Source organism: Gossypium hirsutum, chromosome A11 (assembly GCF_007990345.1).
Source record: "Gossypium hirsutum isolate 1008001.06 chromosome A11, Gossypium_hirsutum_v2.1, whole genome shotgun sequence".
Lineage (NCBI taxonomy): Eukaryota > Viridiplantae > Streptophyta > Magnoliopsida > Malvales > Malvaceae > Gossypium > Gossypium hirsutum.
This window is the reverse complement of record NC_053434.1, coordinates 76,494,806-76,511,910: the sequence shown is the minus strand read 5'-3', so window position 1 is coordinate 76,511,910 and position 17,105 is coordinate 76,494,806. Positions and strand designations below refer to the sequence as shown.

At 37.3% G+C, this 17,105-nt stretch overlaps 1 non-coding gene across 1 annotated transcript; it reads left to right on the top strand.

The window, feature by feature from the left end:
- The first annotated feature begins 456 nt into the window (after positions 1–456).
- On the top strand, positions 457–567 carry LOC121210168 (small nucleolar RNA R71). The gene has a single exon (XR_005905296.1). It is a non-coding gene; the product is annotated as a small nucleolar RNA R71 (small nucleolar RNA).
- The last annotated feature ends 16,538 nt before the right edge of the window (positions 568–17,105 follow it).

The following is a 17,105-nucleotide window of genomic DNA, read 5'->3' as shown; positions in this document are numbered from 1 at the left end:
GAGAAATTGGGATGGTTCCTCCAACCTGCATTATAAGTGTTACTATATGGGTTATTTTGGGATCCAGAGTTATTGTTACCCATATATTGGACTTGTTCCTTCTCGATGCTAGGGTTGAAGGGTTGATACTCTGTGCATGTTTCTCCTCCATTCGAATCGCACCTCATCACTGGATGTACCTGAGTAGAACCACAAAAACCATCAATCTTTTTATTTAAGAGTTCTACTTGCTTGGATAGTATAGTAACCGTGTCGAGGTTGAAAACACTGGCTGCTTTCGTCGGCTTTGTTCACATAACTTGCCACTGATAGTTATTCAGTGACATCTCCTCAATAAATTCGTAAGCCTCCTCAGGTGTCTTATTATTGATAGTTCCCCCACCAGCTGCATCAATCATCTGCCAAGTCGAAGGATTCAGGCCATTATAGAATGTTTGAACTTGTAGCCAAAGTGGTAACCCATGGTGAGGGCACCTTCTCAAAAGGTACTTGTATCTCTCTCATGAATCGTAGAGTGTTTCTACATCCATCTGCACAAAAGAAGAGATATCATTACGTAATTCGGCTATTTTAGCTGGTGGAAAATATTTTAATAAATATTTTTCAGTCATTTGTTCTCAAGTAGTGATTGACCCTTGTGGTAACGAGTTCAACCATTGTTTAGCCTTATTCCTTAATGAAAAGGGAAACAACTGAAGACGTATGGCATTATCAAAAATGCCATTGATTTTAAATGTATCACAAAATTCTAGGAAATTTGCCAAGTGAGCGTTGGCATCCTCGTCCTGCAAACCATCAAACTGAACAAATTGTTGTATCATTTGAATTGTGTTAGGTTTCAGTTCAAAATTATTTGCAGCAATAGCAGTTCTAAATATACTTGACTCGGTTCCTATTAAATTAAGTTTAGCATAATCATATATAGTGCGCGAAGTAGGATTTTGATTAACAGCAATTGCAGGAGGTAGCGGATTTTCTTGGTTTCAGCCATCAAATCGGTTGGGGTTTGAATATCGTCTTCTTGCTCGTTCTCTGTGTATCTTAATCTTCGCCTTATTTCTCTTTGGTTTCTACAAGCTATGCGATTAATTTCACTATTAATAAGTAGTGGTCCTGACGGGTTTCTTCTAGTCATAAACTATAAGAACCTACCAGAAAAAGGGAAAAAGAACAATTACTAATCAAAATTAGAATAAAATTAAAATTGCAGTAAAAGTAAATGGCTAAAGTAATAAAAATCAAGTATTCCTAATATCTTAGTTCCCCTGCAACGGTGCCAAAAACTTGGTACGTGATATTCGTGACAGGTTTTAAATATTTATAATGAATCATTCTTGAAACTAACTATTATCACGATGAAGGTAAGTGTAGCTATCGAACAGTAGTATAGCTTTAGCAAGACCGGATTGTCGAACCCAAATGAACTAAAAGTACTAGTAATGACTGTCTTTTTATTATCTAGCCTAAGAAAAATGGGGTTTGGTTTAACTAACTAATTAACTAAACTAAGAATTCATAGAAAATATAATTGGGGAATTACTTTTGGAAAACCTGATTGATTGAGACAATACCTAAGGAAAAATCCACCTAGACTTCACTTGTTATTTGACTTTGAATCGGACGATTTATTCATTTGACTTGATCCGTAGAAATTCCTAAGTTATATTATTATCTCTCTTGAGACTAACAACGTCTAACCCTAGGTTGAATAATTGAAATCTCTTTCTAATTAACTCCCTAGGGTTACATTAACTCGATCTATGGATCCCCTTATTAGGTTTCACCCTAATATGGCAAAATCTTGTCACCCTATCTCTAAGCGCGCAATCAACTCGCTTAATTATGACAAATGTACTCTTAGACAAGGTCTATTCCTCCTCTAAATAAGAGCTTAACTTGAATCAATATCCTGGAATATCAAAACAAAAATTAAGAACACATAATTAAGAACAAGTGAAATATTTATCATACAATTCAGATAATAATAACAAGATCCGTCTTAGGTTTCATTCCCCTTAGGTATTTAGGGGTTTTAGTTCATACTAATGAAAGAAAACATCTCAAAAGAATAAAAATAACAAAACATAAGAAAACCCAAAACTCCTGAGGGAGTTTGAAGGGTTTGATGGTGAATTCGGCTTCTGAGATGGATCGGTCGGCTTTCCTTGAGCAATTCCTTGCTTCCTCCTCTGTGTCCTCCTCTTCTCCTCTTCTAGGGTGTATTTATAGGCTTTGGAATGCCTAAGAGCCCTCAAAAGTGGCCTTTTCCGAATAAGACTCTGCTTGGGCTCGACAGGGACACGCCCGTGTATGATTACTTCAGGCCGTGGTCAAGCTTGTTAAATAGGCATAGGCGTGTGGTCTACCCATGTGAATCGTGCTTCGATTCTGGCAAATTGACACGGTCGTGTAGTCTACCCGTATGAGGAAGTCCAGGCCGTGTTGATTTCATACGTTGGCCCATTTTCTCCGTTTTTGACCCGTTTCTCGTTCCTTTCACTCTCCTATGCTCTCCTAAGTATAAAACATGAAATTAAGGCATTAGGAGCATCGAATTCACCAAATATAAGGAAAAATCATCCATAAAATGTTTTAAGCATGGGGTAAAGATATGTATAAGTTGCGGTTTATCACTACTCGTAGCCGGTCGAGAATCAGCTTGCACCGTCCCTTACGTGGGAGCAGGCGTATTGCTTTCAACATCATCTGCTACAAATCTATCGGGATCCATTGCTATATAAAAGCACATTTCAATGTCAGGATTCATCATACTATCACAATTCATAAATATGGCATGTATAGCTAAACTCACATATGCTATGGTAGTCTTAGAATTGACTAAATCATAGCTCTGATACCAATAAAATGTAACACCCCTATCCCGTAACCTTCGCCAATAGGTAAGGGGCATTACCAAATAGACAGAACATTACAAATCAATACAGAATCACAAATATAACATAATATTAATGCATAAGCAAATCAACAATTCATCCCTTATAGAGGTCTCCAAGACCTAAGACATATATTTAGGAAAGGTTGGGACTAAACTAAACACATTCAGAATTTTCAAAACTTAGAAAAAAAATTTAATTCTGTGGAGGTCACACGCCCGTGTGACCAGGTCATGTACCTTACACGAGCACCAGACATGCCCATGTGATCCAGACTTGCCAAAACAAAGTATATATACTGACTTTTACACACGGCCAACAGAAACGACAGTGTGCCATGGCTGTGTGATACTTAGCTGGTTATTGACTTAAGGCTATAGCCATATGACACACCCATGTGTCTTCACCGTGTGATCTTAAGAGGTTACTACTTTGCATAGACGGCCACAAGGCACGCTCGTGTTCCCTGACCGTGTGGCACAATGTAGGCTTGGTTTAAGCCAACTTGACACTCATTTTTGGGTCATTCCTACAAGCAATATTAAACAACATTTGCACCAAAATTTTCAGCCAAATCCATGTTTAAAACATGCTTCATGATAACTAAATCATCATCATTCAATAACCTATTCAAATCCGTACCAAAAAACATTAAAAATCTTACTACAACAACATGCCAAAATGCTCATTTCATAGCTCACTTATGGCACCTTCTAACTTATGCTTAAACTTACTATTTCCTCAACTTGGCATATTTCAAAATGACCACCACATACAAGGCCATATAACCATTACAAGCGTACACAATTTGGCATCACAAACCATTTACCAAAACTAAGCACAAACATAACATTTGCTACCCAACTCTCATGGCATAACATATATATACATATCAAAGCTTAAATACATAGACATTCTAGCCTATACATGCCATACTTAAAAATATTTACACTTTCAAAAGTACCAAAATAAGGTTTGATAGTGTGGTGACAATCCTTGACGATCCCCGAGATTTCAGCAGCTTTGATATCTATAAAACAATGCAAATACACACAAAGTAAGTTTTCCAAAGCTTAGTAAGTTCGTACTAAAATCATCAACAATATATAAAACATAAACATCAAACCATAAGTATATAAACATTTTTAATCTTTATGTTCATACCAATCCACTAAACTTCACATACATAATATCATCTACCACTTAGGTATCATACATACCTGAATCTTCCTATACTTATTCATTTTCATTCTTACCTCTTGATGAATATTTTAAGACTTCTGTATATTATTCATACTTTAAACATCCGCACACTTAGTGCTTAAGGATTAGACAAAGCTAGAACGATTCCACACACTTAGTGCCCTCTTCAGTTAGCCGAAGTTAAATTGGTATTGCACACTTAGTGCCTCATAAAGCCGAAGCTAGTTTTAATCGCACACTTAGTGCCAAATCCTATTGATTCATTATTGCATTCATTTAACCAAGCATATATATATAATCTATGTATATCAAGACATCAAAATATACTTCATATCATATCTTAAGTACGAACTTATGTCGTACTCGAAATTTGTCCACTTGGACTATCTATTCTACAACCTTCGATTTCCATCGGTCTAAGTTGGAATTCCTCTTTTCTTGATCTATAAGTATTTAAAATTAACTCTTTTATTCATTAAATCATTCAAAACAATCCATATATACACAATTAGGGTATTTTACAAAATAACCCTCACCTTTTCACATTTCAACACTTTAGTCCTTAATTCACTAAATCACAAAATACACAATATTTTCTTGTACAAAAGCTTAGCCAAATTTTCTTGACTCACTTACAACTCCATACATTTCATTTATTTCACATTTTAGTCCCTCAAAATAGCATTTTGATAATTTAGCCCAAACTACTCAATTTCATCAAAAATTCAATGACAACATATACAAACCCGACATCAACTTCCATAATTCATCAACTAACATTACAAAGCTCCTAGTTTAATCAATGGCATATTTCAAAATCATCACCAAAATTAGAAATTGAGACATGGGCATGATAGTATACGAAGCAACGATTACAAAAACGTAGAAATTATCAAAAATCGAATAAAATAATACCTTAATTAAGCCTTGAACTAGCCAAAACCCTAAAGATCTTTTTCTTTTTTTTCTTCAAATTTCAGCAATATAACATGATAATGGCCTATTTTCATTCTTTATTTTATTTTATTAAACATTATATGCCATTTACCAACTTTACCCTTAATATTAACATATAAAAATCCACCTACTAATGTCTATACTTGTCCATGCATTAGTACAATGGTCCAATTGCATCATAAGGACTTCATACTTAAAAAGCCACATCAAATAGGCACTTTAACAACCAGCACACAGCTTTTACATTTTACGCAATTAGGTCCTTGTTGTAAATTAAGCATGCAAACAATTAAATTTTCACACGAGACTTTCACACATGTCAATTCACTTATAATAGGCATGGAAAATAATATTAAAATATTTTTCCAACTCGGATATGTGGTCCCAAAACCACTATTCCTACTAGGGTCAAAATCGAACTGTTACAAGCTGTACCAGGTAAGAGCTCTATTCCAAACTCAACTTCGTGATTAGCTGGTAACTCCGGTAGCTCATCGGGAAAGACATTCAGAAAATCCTTAGCCGTTCTGATATCCTTAACAGACATACCCTCAAACCCTGAAGCACTGACATAGGCTTAATATGCCTCGCAACCCTTACGAACCATCTTCTCAGCTCTCAGTGCAGAAATCACATTCGAAAGATAATTTTGACACTTCCTAATCACAATAATCTCGTCGCCCTCTACAGTTTTTAGGACCACCCGCTTAGAAGCAGAATCCAAATTCGCCTAATGCTTAACCAGCCAGCCCATACCTAGTATCAGGGTCAAATTCCCCAAAAGGAAGTTCCATCAAATCAACTAAAAAGATCTTCCCTTGAACCTCCAAAGGTACCCCCTTAAACAATTTGCTTACTCTCACCGACTGTCCTAATGGACTAACCCGGTACTCTCACTCATAGTATTCTCACACATCACACCCAAGGTCTCAGACACAGAGCATGCTATATAAGAGTGTGTGGAACCAACATCAATCAATGCATTGTAAGGTAACTGATGAATGAAAAATGTACCCGTAATGACATCTGAGGCGTCTCCATCCTCTCGGTGATGCACAGCATAAACTAGTGTTGGCTGCCTTACCTCAGTATGACCCGCACCTGTGCCCGGTGCCCCTCATCCATGGCCCATGCCATTTTCACCCCTAGCCGGCCCCCGGCCTCTCGGTGGCTGCTGAAAACCTCTCTACGGCTGAACAGTACCCATACCAGTAGCTTGCATCTGAACAAGCCTTTGCGGACAATCCCTGATACGGTACTCCATAGATCCGCACCTAAAACATGCCCCTTTTTGCACCTAACACTCGCCCTGATAGCGTTTCCACAAACTGTACAAGGCTGCGACCCAAAAGTAGCAACAAGGGCCCTAACTCTAGCTGGCCCATCAACTCTAGCTTTCTTCCCCGATCTCATAGCCGATCCTGAAGGTTCCAAAACCTTCTTATTTCTCCCTTTATCTTTCTCGCAATTCTGGCGCTCAGCACACTTCACATCTTCAGCGATCTTTACCTTTTCTACCAACATAGGAAATCTCACTCTCTCTGAGGAGCTATCAAAACCCGCAGACCATCCTTAAGGCCATCGTTGAAGCGAACACAGTGCTCATACTCAGTGGCCACCATACCTTGCGCATAGCGGCTCAATCGCAAAAATTTCGCCTCATAATCAGCTACAGTCTTATCCCCCTGAGTCAGATTTAGATACTCTCTTCTGCGGGCATCCACATAGCTAGCGCCCACGTATTTCCCTTGAAAAGCATTCTTAAAGAACTCTCAAGTTAATTGATCGAGCTGAGTACCCTATTTTACAGTAAGCCACCACTGATAGGCTTCATCTCTCAACAAGGACATTGCTCCTTTTAGTTTCTACACTGGGGTGCAGTCGAGGTCATCCATGATCCTCTCCGTGTCCTCTATCCAATACTCTTCCACATTAGGGGCAACTCCAGCGATACCCCTGAAGATCTCAACCTCGCAAGACCTAAGTTGTTCAGTCACCAACCACGACCCACAGTACCAATATTGGGCCTAGCGACCCTTTCCAAAATCCGCAGCATAGCTTGGGATAATGCGTCATCCCCAACCGCATGATTGTGTGACCCAGTTTCAGTCATAGGTGAATCTAGAGCCTCTCTTTCCTTAGCGTTAGGCATATGGCCTGATGCCGAAAATCGAACCCGAGTACCTCCACAAGCACCGCTGCGGCACCTAGTACCCCTTCCACAAGTACCTCTAGTGCTCATAGTCGATTCGCGTATTATCTGTATTAACAGTTTTATGCATCAATTTTATAGTTCCAATGTTTTAGCAAATGTTTTATGAAATACAGTACCAACAATTTAGAGTTGTTCGTTTTTTCAGATCACAGTCTTACTACAGTTTCAGGTACCCTAATAGAGGTTTTAGTACAATCTATTACCTACGACAGTCTCAGTATTCCAGTTTAAACAGTAGTTTTAGAGAACTTACAGAATCGACGCTGGAGACTCAGTATACCACACTTCGAAAATAACACTTCAAAATATTTTCCACTATATGAAACATTTCTTCTAAAATTCACGTTGTTAGGAAAAACCCTAATCCACAGCCGAGTTTTGCAACCTAGCTCTGACACCACTAAATGTAACACCCCAAACCCGGCCTAGACGTTATGGCCGAACCTGTGATGTCACATTAGAGTGGGCTTTGTAAAACATAGTTCTATTGAAAAAATGGGTCCATTTGTGTTAAGCCTCGTTGAGGTCTCTAAGAAAAATTGTTTTATCTTAATTACTGCCAAATTACCGATTCGTTTAGCAAAGCATGTCTTACCAATTTGTTACTACATTTTAAAACGTTGGTCATCGCGGAAGCTTTTAAAACAAGTTGCGTATAGTAGTTGAAAATCATTTTTATTTTGAAATCTCGAGTACTATCGCTATCAAGTAAAAATCATTTTAAATAAATCCCCAATTAAAACAAAACTTAAAATGACCTTATTACATAAAATTTATCCCAAATTAAAACTACCACTATTAAAAATCCAGTATGCAATATAACAGTGGTGTGGCCTTTCCTGAGTCCCTCGTAGCACCAACCTAGCTAAGGATTACCTGCGCATATAAATAGCAGAGTGAGTTTATGAAAACTCAGTGTGTAATACAACCTGGGCCTAAGCCCATATCAGTAACAGTATTGATGTGGGCCTTGGCCCATTTCAGTACAGTATCAAACATGCATATATAGATCCTACCCAACCATCCTTTGCACTCTACTCCGTCCAGCCCTACACTCCACGTAGGGATTAAATTGACCCACCCATCCCTATACTCTAGAATAATGTACCGTTGACGGTACTATCGGTATTTGTAACAGAGCTGCCAGTATTAGGCGTATAGCCTCTCAGTACACTTCCTCCAATATAAAAATTCCTACCCCATGCAGTGCAACATAATATGGATGTACATACAACAATCATGGCATGCTCAGATGGTCATATATCATATAGGGGTATATCGATCATTTACCTTGTAGGGGTATAACAGTCTTTTTAACAAGTTAAGACCTACGTATATTTACCAACCTTACAGTAAGTCCACAGTTGTCTTGCGCGACTTGTGCGACACTAACATTCAATCAGTGACAAATGGGCCTAAGCCCATAATATGGCCCATGTGGGTCCACACGCTCGTGTGGCCCATTACGCTTAAATAATGGCCTTGGTTGTGCAACTATACCGCCGACCCAATCATCTTAATACATCCCTGCGGTATACTCGAGTGGGGCCTATGAGCCGATGGGGCCTACACGGCCAATCGTAGCCCAAACGACCCACGCTCACGAGACCGTTCCTGGGGCCTCTACAGTCATATGCTCGCATTTATGCATCTAAAGGACCACACAAGTGTGAGCACGCGGTAGTAACCATTTTTTAGCTTTTGTCGTTTAATGATGGAGACAGTATGATTACACACCTATTGCTAACCGTGCGACCAGCCCAAGCACTTTCCAATACCTACATTCAATCAAAATGTTCCGTTAGACATTCGGTACTAGGGTTAAACACCCTTCCCTATTCCCTAAATTGAAATAACACCCAACTTACCTTGATTGCGAAAATGAGACTACCCTTGTATGAACCACTTGTCTAAAGCTGGCTACAAACTCCTTGAAGAATACTGCATAACAAACAACCCTTAATAATCATGTTTACTTATACATGATCAGTAGCAAATGACCAAGAACAGAGATAAGACCATTCGGCCAATAGTTAGAATTCCAAGACAAATAACCCAATCCAAAACAACCATAACTAAAACACTACCTTCAATCGAGAGACAACCAAAAGGTTTTGCTCACTTCCATAACACTTGTGCCCTCTTCTACCCTTTGAGAGTATTGTCCTTAATGAAAAACCAGCATCACTTAAAACAGGAAGGACGACACCAAAAGAAAAGAAGGGAAAATCGAAAGAACAAAACCACTTACCAGAAGACATTCGGCCAACCACCAAAAGAATGAGAAGAATTAAGAGAGAGAGAGCGTCATGAACCAAGAAGAGGAGAAGAAGATGCTGATAAATTCAGTATAAGCAACAGAGAAAACAAACACTGGAACCCGACAGAAAGAAAATAAGAAAGAATGAATCGGTCTCTACAAGTCAAAACCGAAAGAAAATGAGAAGAGAGGCTGAGATGAATATTCGGCCAAAGAGTAAAGATACTAGGAAGAAATGAAAAAAAAAACAAAGAGATCAATAGTCAAACAACAACCCAAAAGAAAAACTGCAAATGACAAAAAGCGAAAAACCAAAATGGGAAAGTTGGGATTCACTAAGAGAAAATCGAAACAACAATAACCAAATGCTCAACTTTTGCCCAAAAGCAGAAAATGCCATGCATGGGAGTCCCCAACTGGCACTCCCCCTACTACTCTCCTCAAATCCCTATTTTCACTCCCCGTAATACTCCTAAAATCACTCAATCCATATCCCCACTCACCCAACTCCCTAGCAACTGAAAATCCCTCTAGCCACTCCCTAAGATTCGGCTCCAACCCCTCTTACTCCTTCAACACACCAATTTTAATCCCATTCCAACACCTACCCCACATCAGGAGCAAAAAAAACTAAAATAACCTTTGCACTGACAGGCCTCGAACCTCAGACCTTGTGCCATACTCCACACGCCCCTTGCCACTACACTAGCCAGCTACTTATGTTACGTAACACCCTTAATAAATTAAAAGCCCACTAACAGCAACAAAAGTTTATACTAAAAGAAGCAGCATTTTGCTAAAGTCCAGGTTTGTATTCAGGAATTCTCGAGCATTCTCAAGCCCTTCAACCAACACACCAAGCAAGCCAACAAGCCACATAACATGCAAATAAATGAACATAGATTTGGGGCAATACATCTTTCTTTCTTGGAGATAGGGGCAAACCCGAAACAAAATCCATCGCCACTCTATCCCATTTCCATTCCGGAATCATAATTGGTTTAACAAACCAGAGGGCACTTGATGTTTAGCTTTAACTTACTGAAAGATTAATTATTTCGTAGCAAATTCAGAAATATCACATTTCATACCAGGCCACCAATAAAGTTGTTTCAGATTATTATATATTTTTGTACTACCCAGATGCATAGTTAAATGACTATTGTGAGCTTCATTAAATATTATCTGAATCAATTCTGGATTTCACGAAACACAAATTCAATCTCAAAGTCTCAAACAATCATCATTATCAACTCTGAATTCTGAATCTGAATCTAAATCACACTAGGCTCGTTTTGCTATTATCTCATTATCAACTTTCTGAGCATCAATAATCTATTGAATGAATAACGGTCTTACTTTTAATTCGGCTAATACCAAAACATCATTGGACATAACCAAATGAGCATTCATGACACGTAATGCAAACAATGATTTCTGACTCAAAGCATCAGCAACAACATTTGCTTTTCCTGGATGATAATCAATAACAAGCTCATAGTCTTTTAACAGTTCTAACCATTTTCTCAGTCGCAGGTTCAAATCTTTCTGAGTCATCAAATATTTCAAACTTTTATGATCTGAATATACATGACATTTCTCACCAAACAGATAGTGGCGCCAAATTTTTAAAGCAAACACAATCGCAGCTAACTCAAGGTCGTGTATCGAATAGTTCTTTTCATGAGGTTTTAACTGTCTCGAAGCATAAGCAATGACTTTACCTTCCTGCATCAAAACACATCCGAAACCGTTCAACGAAGTATCACTGTAGATCACAAATTCTTTACCCGATTCGGATTGTACTAACACTAGAGCTTCAACCAATAGGGCTTTCAACTGATCAAAACTTTTCTGACACTTTTCAGACCACTCAAACTTCACATCTTTCTAAAGCAATTTCGTTAACAGAGTTGCAATCATCGAAAAGCCTTTTATGGACCATCTATAATAACCAACAAGTCCCAGAAAACTGCAAACTTCGGAGACATTTCAAAGAGGCTTCCAATCACGAATAGTCGAAACTTTGCTCGGATGCTGATACAATATGGCTCAAAAAACTGACCTCTCATAACCAGAATTCACATTTGCTAAACTTAGCATATAATTGCTTATCTCGCAAAGTCTGTATCACTATTCTCAGATGCTCGGCATGCTCAGATTCATCACACAAATAAATCAATATGTCATCAATGAATACAACAATAAATCGATCTAAATACAGTCTGAAAATTCTATTCATCAAATCTATAAAGATAGCAGGTGCATTAGTTAATCTGAAAGGCACAACTAAGAACTCATAGTGGCCGTACCTTGTTTTAAATGTAGTTTTCGGAATATCTGAGTCTTTTACTCGCAACTGATAATAGCCCGATCTCAAATCTATCTTCGAAAACATGGTAGCACCTTTCAATTGATCAAACAACTCATCAATTCTGGGCAGAGCATATTTGTTCTTGATAGTCACTTTGTTCAACTGACGATAATCAATGCACATTCTCATCGTACTGTCTTTCTTTTTCACAAACAGAACAAGAGCACTCCAAGGTGAGAAACTTGGTCTTGCAAATCCTCTATCTGTAAATTCTTGCAACTGAAACTTTAATTCTTTCAACTCAGTCGGAGCCATTCTATACGAAGCTATCGAAATTGGAGTAGTTCTCTGTACTAACTCAATGCCAAATTCAACTTCTCATATCAGAGGTAATCTCAAAAGTTCTTCAGGAAACACATCAGGGAATTCACAGGCAACAGGCACTGATTTAACTTTCTTTTTAGGCACTTTCGAATCGATCACATACGTAAAGTAAGTTTCACAACCTTTTCTCACAATACTCAAAGCTTTCATTGACGAAATCATAGTTGGTAACCCATTCAAATCACTGGATTCAATTCGAACTATTTCATCATTCTTGCATCTCAAATTAATAGTTTTTCGTTTGCAATTCACAATAGCATTGTGCAAAGTTAACCAATCCATACCTAGAATTATATCAAACTCATCAAAGGGTAATAACATCAGATCAGCCAGAAAATAAATGTCTTGAAACATTAACAGATAATTCTTGCGGACTTTATCAACCAAAACACATCTGCCTAGGGGGTTTGATACTTTAATTACAAATTTAGTAGACTCTACAGGAAAAGTCTTACTAGATACTAAATTCATTCATATATACGAATGTGTTGATCCAGGATCTAACAAAGCAATCACAGAAGTATCATAAAGTGTGAAAGTACCAGTTATAACATCAAGAAACGAAGCTTCCTCGTGAGCTTGAATGGTGTATGCTCTGGCAGGTGTTCTAGCCTCGAATCAAACAACAGTGTCTTTAGTCCCTCTTTGACTACCACTCACATTTCTCATATTTTTGGGAGGTCTACCATGAGATGCATTGCCACTTGGCCTCAAATTTTGTATAATTCTTGCTCAGCAAACTCGGGACAGTCTCGAATAAAATGATCCAAAGATCCACATTTGAAACATGCCCAATCATACAATCTACAATTGATGGGATATCTTTTACCATAATGTTTGCACTCAGGGCGATCAGATCTGACATTTCCAACACTTGCAATAGAAGTAGTTAGAGCTTTGAAGCTCGAATGAGTTCTAACACGATCTCTACTTTAATGCCCCACATTATGTAACACCCCTAACCCGTGCCCATCGTCGAGATTTTAAAGTTAATCCTCTAGTAATTTTTTTAAAAAGCAACTAGCATGCTTCCATTCTATAATTCATATAATTACTAAGATTTTATTTAATCAATACAACAAAGAATCATGAAAATTGGATGTTAAATTCATAACCAAGTATATGTCGCTCACATACCAATCATACATGTATACTATAACAATTATAGCACTCGAATAATTTAAATATAAAATATCTATTATCTTACTATTTTTATACACATACTAATTAGTAAGCAAACATACATCATTCCATCTTATAAACATGATATATTCCATTAAAGCATTTGTTTACCTAAATACAATACTTGTATATCATAAATACATGTAAGTAATTATCCACTTAGCATATGCCAAAATATATCATCAACTTAACCAATTGAACCACTGAACTAAACTATTCAAAATGTTCCATTAATGTGTCACTGAAACCGATACATTATCATATTCAACCCATGTCTATTCGGCAACCAAATTTACTTATTCATATTAATCAATTATCAAATCCATGTAATCAAACATATCATTATTTTATAACATAAGCATATCCCAATGTACCACAAATAAATGACATTCATTTTACTAATTAATGCATTACATATTATAACTCAAACACAAACCTCATTTAATCAATTATCAAATCCATGTAATCAAACATATCATTATTTTATAACATAAGCACATCCCAATGTACCACAAATAAATGGCATTCATTTTACTAATTAATGCATTACATATTATAACTCAAACACAAACCTTATTTACTCCATAATCGAAACACCTCCTTTTATCAATATACCTATATATCTTGTATTAATAAATATGTCATACCATTTTTTATTGTGCAAAAAATTATATACATATATATATATGTAGGTGCCGAATCACCAAGTTGTCCATAACCATTTCACATATTTTCACCTTATGACTTAGTACGCAAGTACATTATACTAACTTCCAAATCAATTCATGTTACAACTTATACTTCACAAGAATAAATTAATAACCAAATATGAACATATGTTCCAAGCATGAATCTTACATACCATGTAATAAACATATCAAACAAACTTATATCATGTTCGAATATAATCAAACAACCTTTAATACCAAATCACATTTAACACATTGACCAAATACAGCAATCAAATCACATATACCTTTACCTATGCATACCATAGTTGAATCGCCACATTTTCATCCATAATCGTTAACCATTTCAAAGCATGTAATACCTGCCGCAAATACTATACATTCATAGCATGTAACATTATAACCATGATGTACATAATCCATAAGCAACATAACCAAAATCAAACATAAAAGTTAAGCCATTTTCACAAGGCTTAGATTACACATAACCATAATTCTACATTTCAAAACATAATCCAGCCTATACATGCCATAGATTCAGAAATTTACTTATAAAGATACCGAGGATAGTCAATAGTGTGATAAGCTTCTCTGACGATTCCCGAGCTCGTAACTTGAGTCCAAAATCTATGAAACAAAGGTAAACATGAACAAACACAGAGTAAGCTTTCATATCTTAGTAAGTTATAAGCAAGTAAACATCTAATTGAAATAATCAAATCATTTAAACTAAACCAAATTTTACTATCATAATAACTTTAAATCTTAAGCTTACAATTTCATGTATTTTATATATACTTTCACATATAAACTATTCATGGCTGAATGTACTAGTTTCTGTTGGTTTTCTTCCTAATCGATTGCTCCCTTTTCTATTCTTTTCTTCTCTCATTTCTTCTTTCTAGATCTATTACTCACGGTCTTTCTCTGTGATCGTTCTGTACTCTACTGTTACTGTTGAGATTTTGGTTTTGCAAGAATTTCTAACAATCAATGAGTGTGCTTATGTTTCTCTATTGTTCCGATATATGCTTGTCAATTTGTTCTTTTTATCATTTTCTGAAAGCTGAAGTTTATTCTCCCTATATTCTCTGATTGCATTATCCACTCCATCTCCACGATGTGATTTGGGTTTTAGGTATTTTAGTGGGGTAAGGGGTGCAAGCGTTTCAGAAGTAATCAACTCTTTCTCTCATCGTTCAATTAAGGTGAGATGTTACTTTAGTTTTGAAGCATTAGCTGAATTTTCCCTATGTCTCTATAAGATTAATATTTGTGGATTTAGGACACATTTATGATCTAGCCCGATTATTATGATCTGTGTTCGTAATGCAGATTTTTGGTAAGAAAGGTGTGGATGATTTCAGTCAAGTGTTCTAAAGGCAATAAGCCATACACATTCGTTCAAGGTAAGGGGTGATTATCGATTTAGATTAAGTACTTATGAATGCTAGTGATGGTGGGTCTAACTGTAAGCCTTGAATGAATGTAAGCTTAGCGCGGTGGACTATTTACTCGACTCTAAAAAGGTGTGTAACCATACCCCCATTCTATCCTGTCAAAAGCCGAAAAGGTGTGTATTCACACCCCTGTTTATCTGTGAATCGACAATAGTCGAAAAGTCAAAATGCCGGAACCTTGATATTTGAGGCCTCACGAGTGTGCGAATGCATGTGGGGCGAACTGAGCCTCAAATCGTGGGTAGAAGACTGCAGAGGCCACCACGTGCGTTTTCGTGGACTGGGGCCATTATGGGCCTCGATGGGCCAAAATGGGTCACGTGGTCCCAATGGGCTTGTGGGCCCACACAGGTAAAATCCTCGATAAGTGATCATTGATAGGTTGGTTTATGAGGTTTGCATGCCGTATGTGAATCTAGACTAAATGGGCCACACTCGCGTGTAGGCCCACTTGGGCCCAATAACGAGTTTTGGGCCCATATACACTGTTCTGGCCTTGTAGGTTATTTGAGTCGTTTGAAGCGACGATAGACCTTCTAAGAGGTTATAATAAGTACTGAAATACCACCGATTAGTTAAAATTACCTAAATGCCCCTGTAAGATAAAATGACCGTAATACCCCTGTATGGTAGAATAACGATTATGCCCTTATGTTTCGTATGACTGATGTGCTTAAGATTTACATATATGATTATACTGAGTATGACTTTGCATATACGTAATATTTATGATATGACATACTACATGGGGTTGGGTTATTATTGATTGAGGAAATGTACGACTCGTAGCCGTTTTGTACAAGGCTTTCAGTCTTTCTGCGATATTTATGGCCTTTAGCCATTTCGTCTACGGTGTTGAGCCATTCTGTTGACTTAGTGCCACAACCGGTGCTAAGCTTGGTGTGTTGGTTGGGTGGGTCGATTTTATCCCCACATGGTGTGTTGGTTGGTACGGGTGGTGTTGGTTTGATTGGGCTGGATTTCTATCTGCATATCTGCATCTTATACATATTTTGTAATGGGCTTAGGCCCACCTGATTCTGTAATGGGCTTAGGCCCACCAGATTCTGTTAATGGGCTAAGGCCACCTGATACTGTGTCTATGATGGGCTCAGGCCCAATCTATTTCTACATACCGTATATCTGACTATTTGTATTATTAGGGATTACACACTGATTTTTCGTAAACTCACCCTTTTGTCTAGCTATACAGGTAATCCCCAGCCTTAGGTAATTTGGAGCCGCGAGAGACTCGGAGGTGGCCACACGACCGCTGATGCTCTGCTATAGACTATTTATTTGAATATTGTATTTTGGGGTTTTAATTCTGTAATAAGGCCTTTGAGGGATTAAATTTTTAATTGGGCTTTTGATTTCCTTATTTAAAACTACTAAACACGAATTTTCAAAATTTAGTAACTATTTTCAAAAACACTTAAAAATAGACGTTTTTGTATTTCAAAACTTTAATAGCTTCTGTGATTTGAAATAACTTAAAATATCAAAGCCAGACATTAAGTAAATGTTTTTTGACGAGATGATTTGCT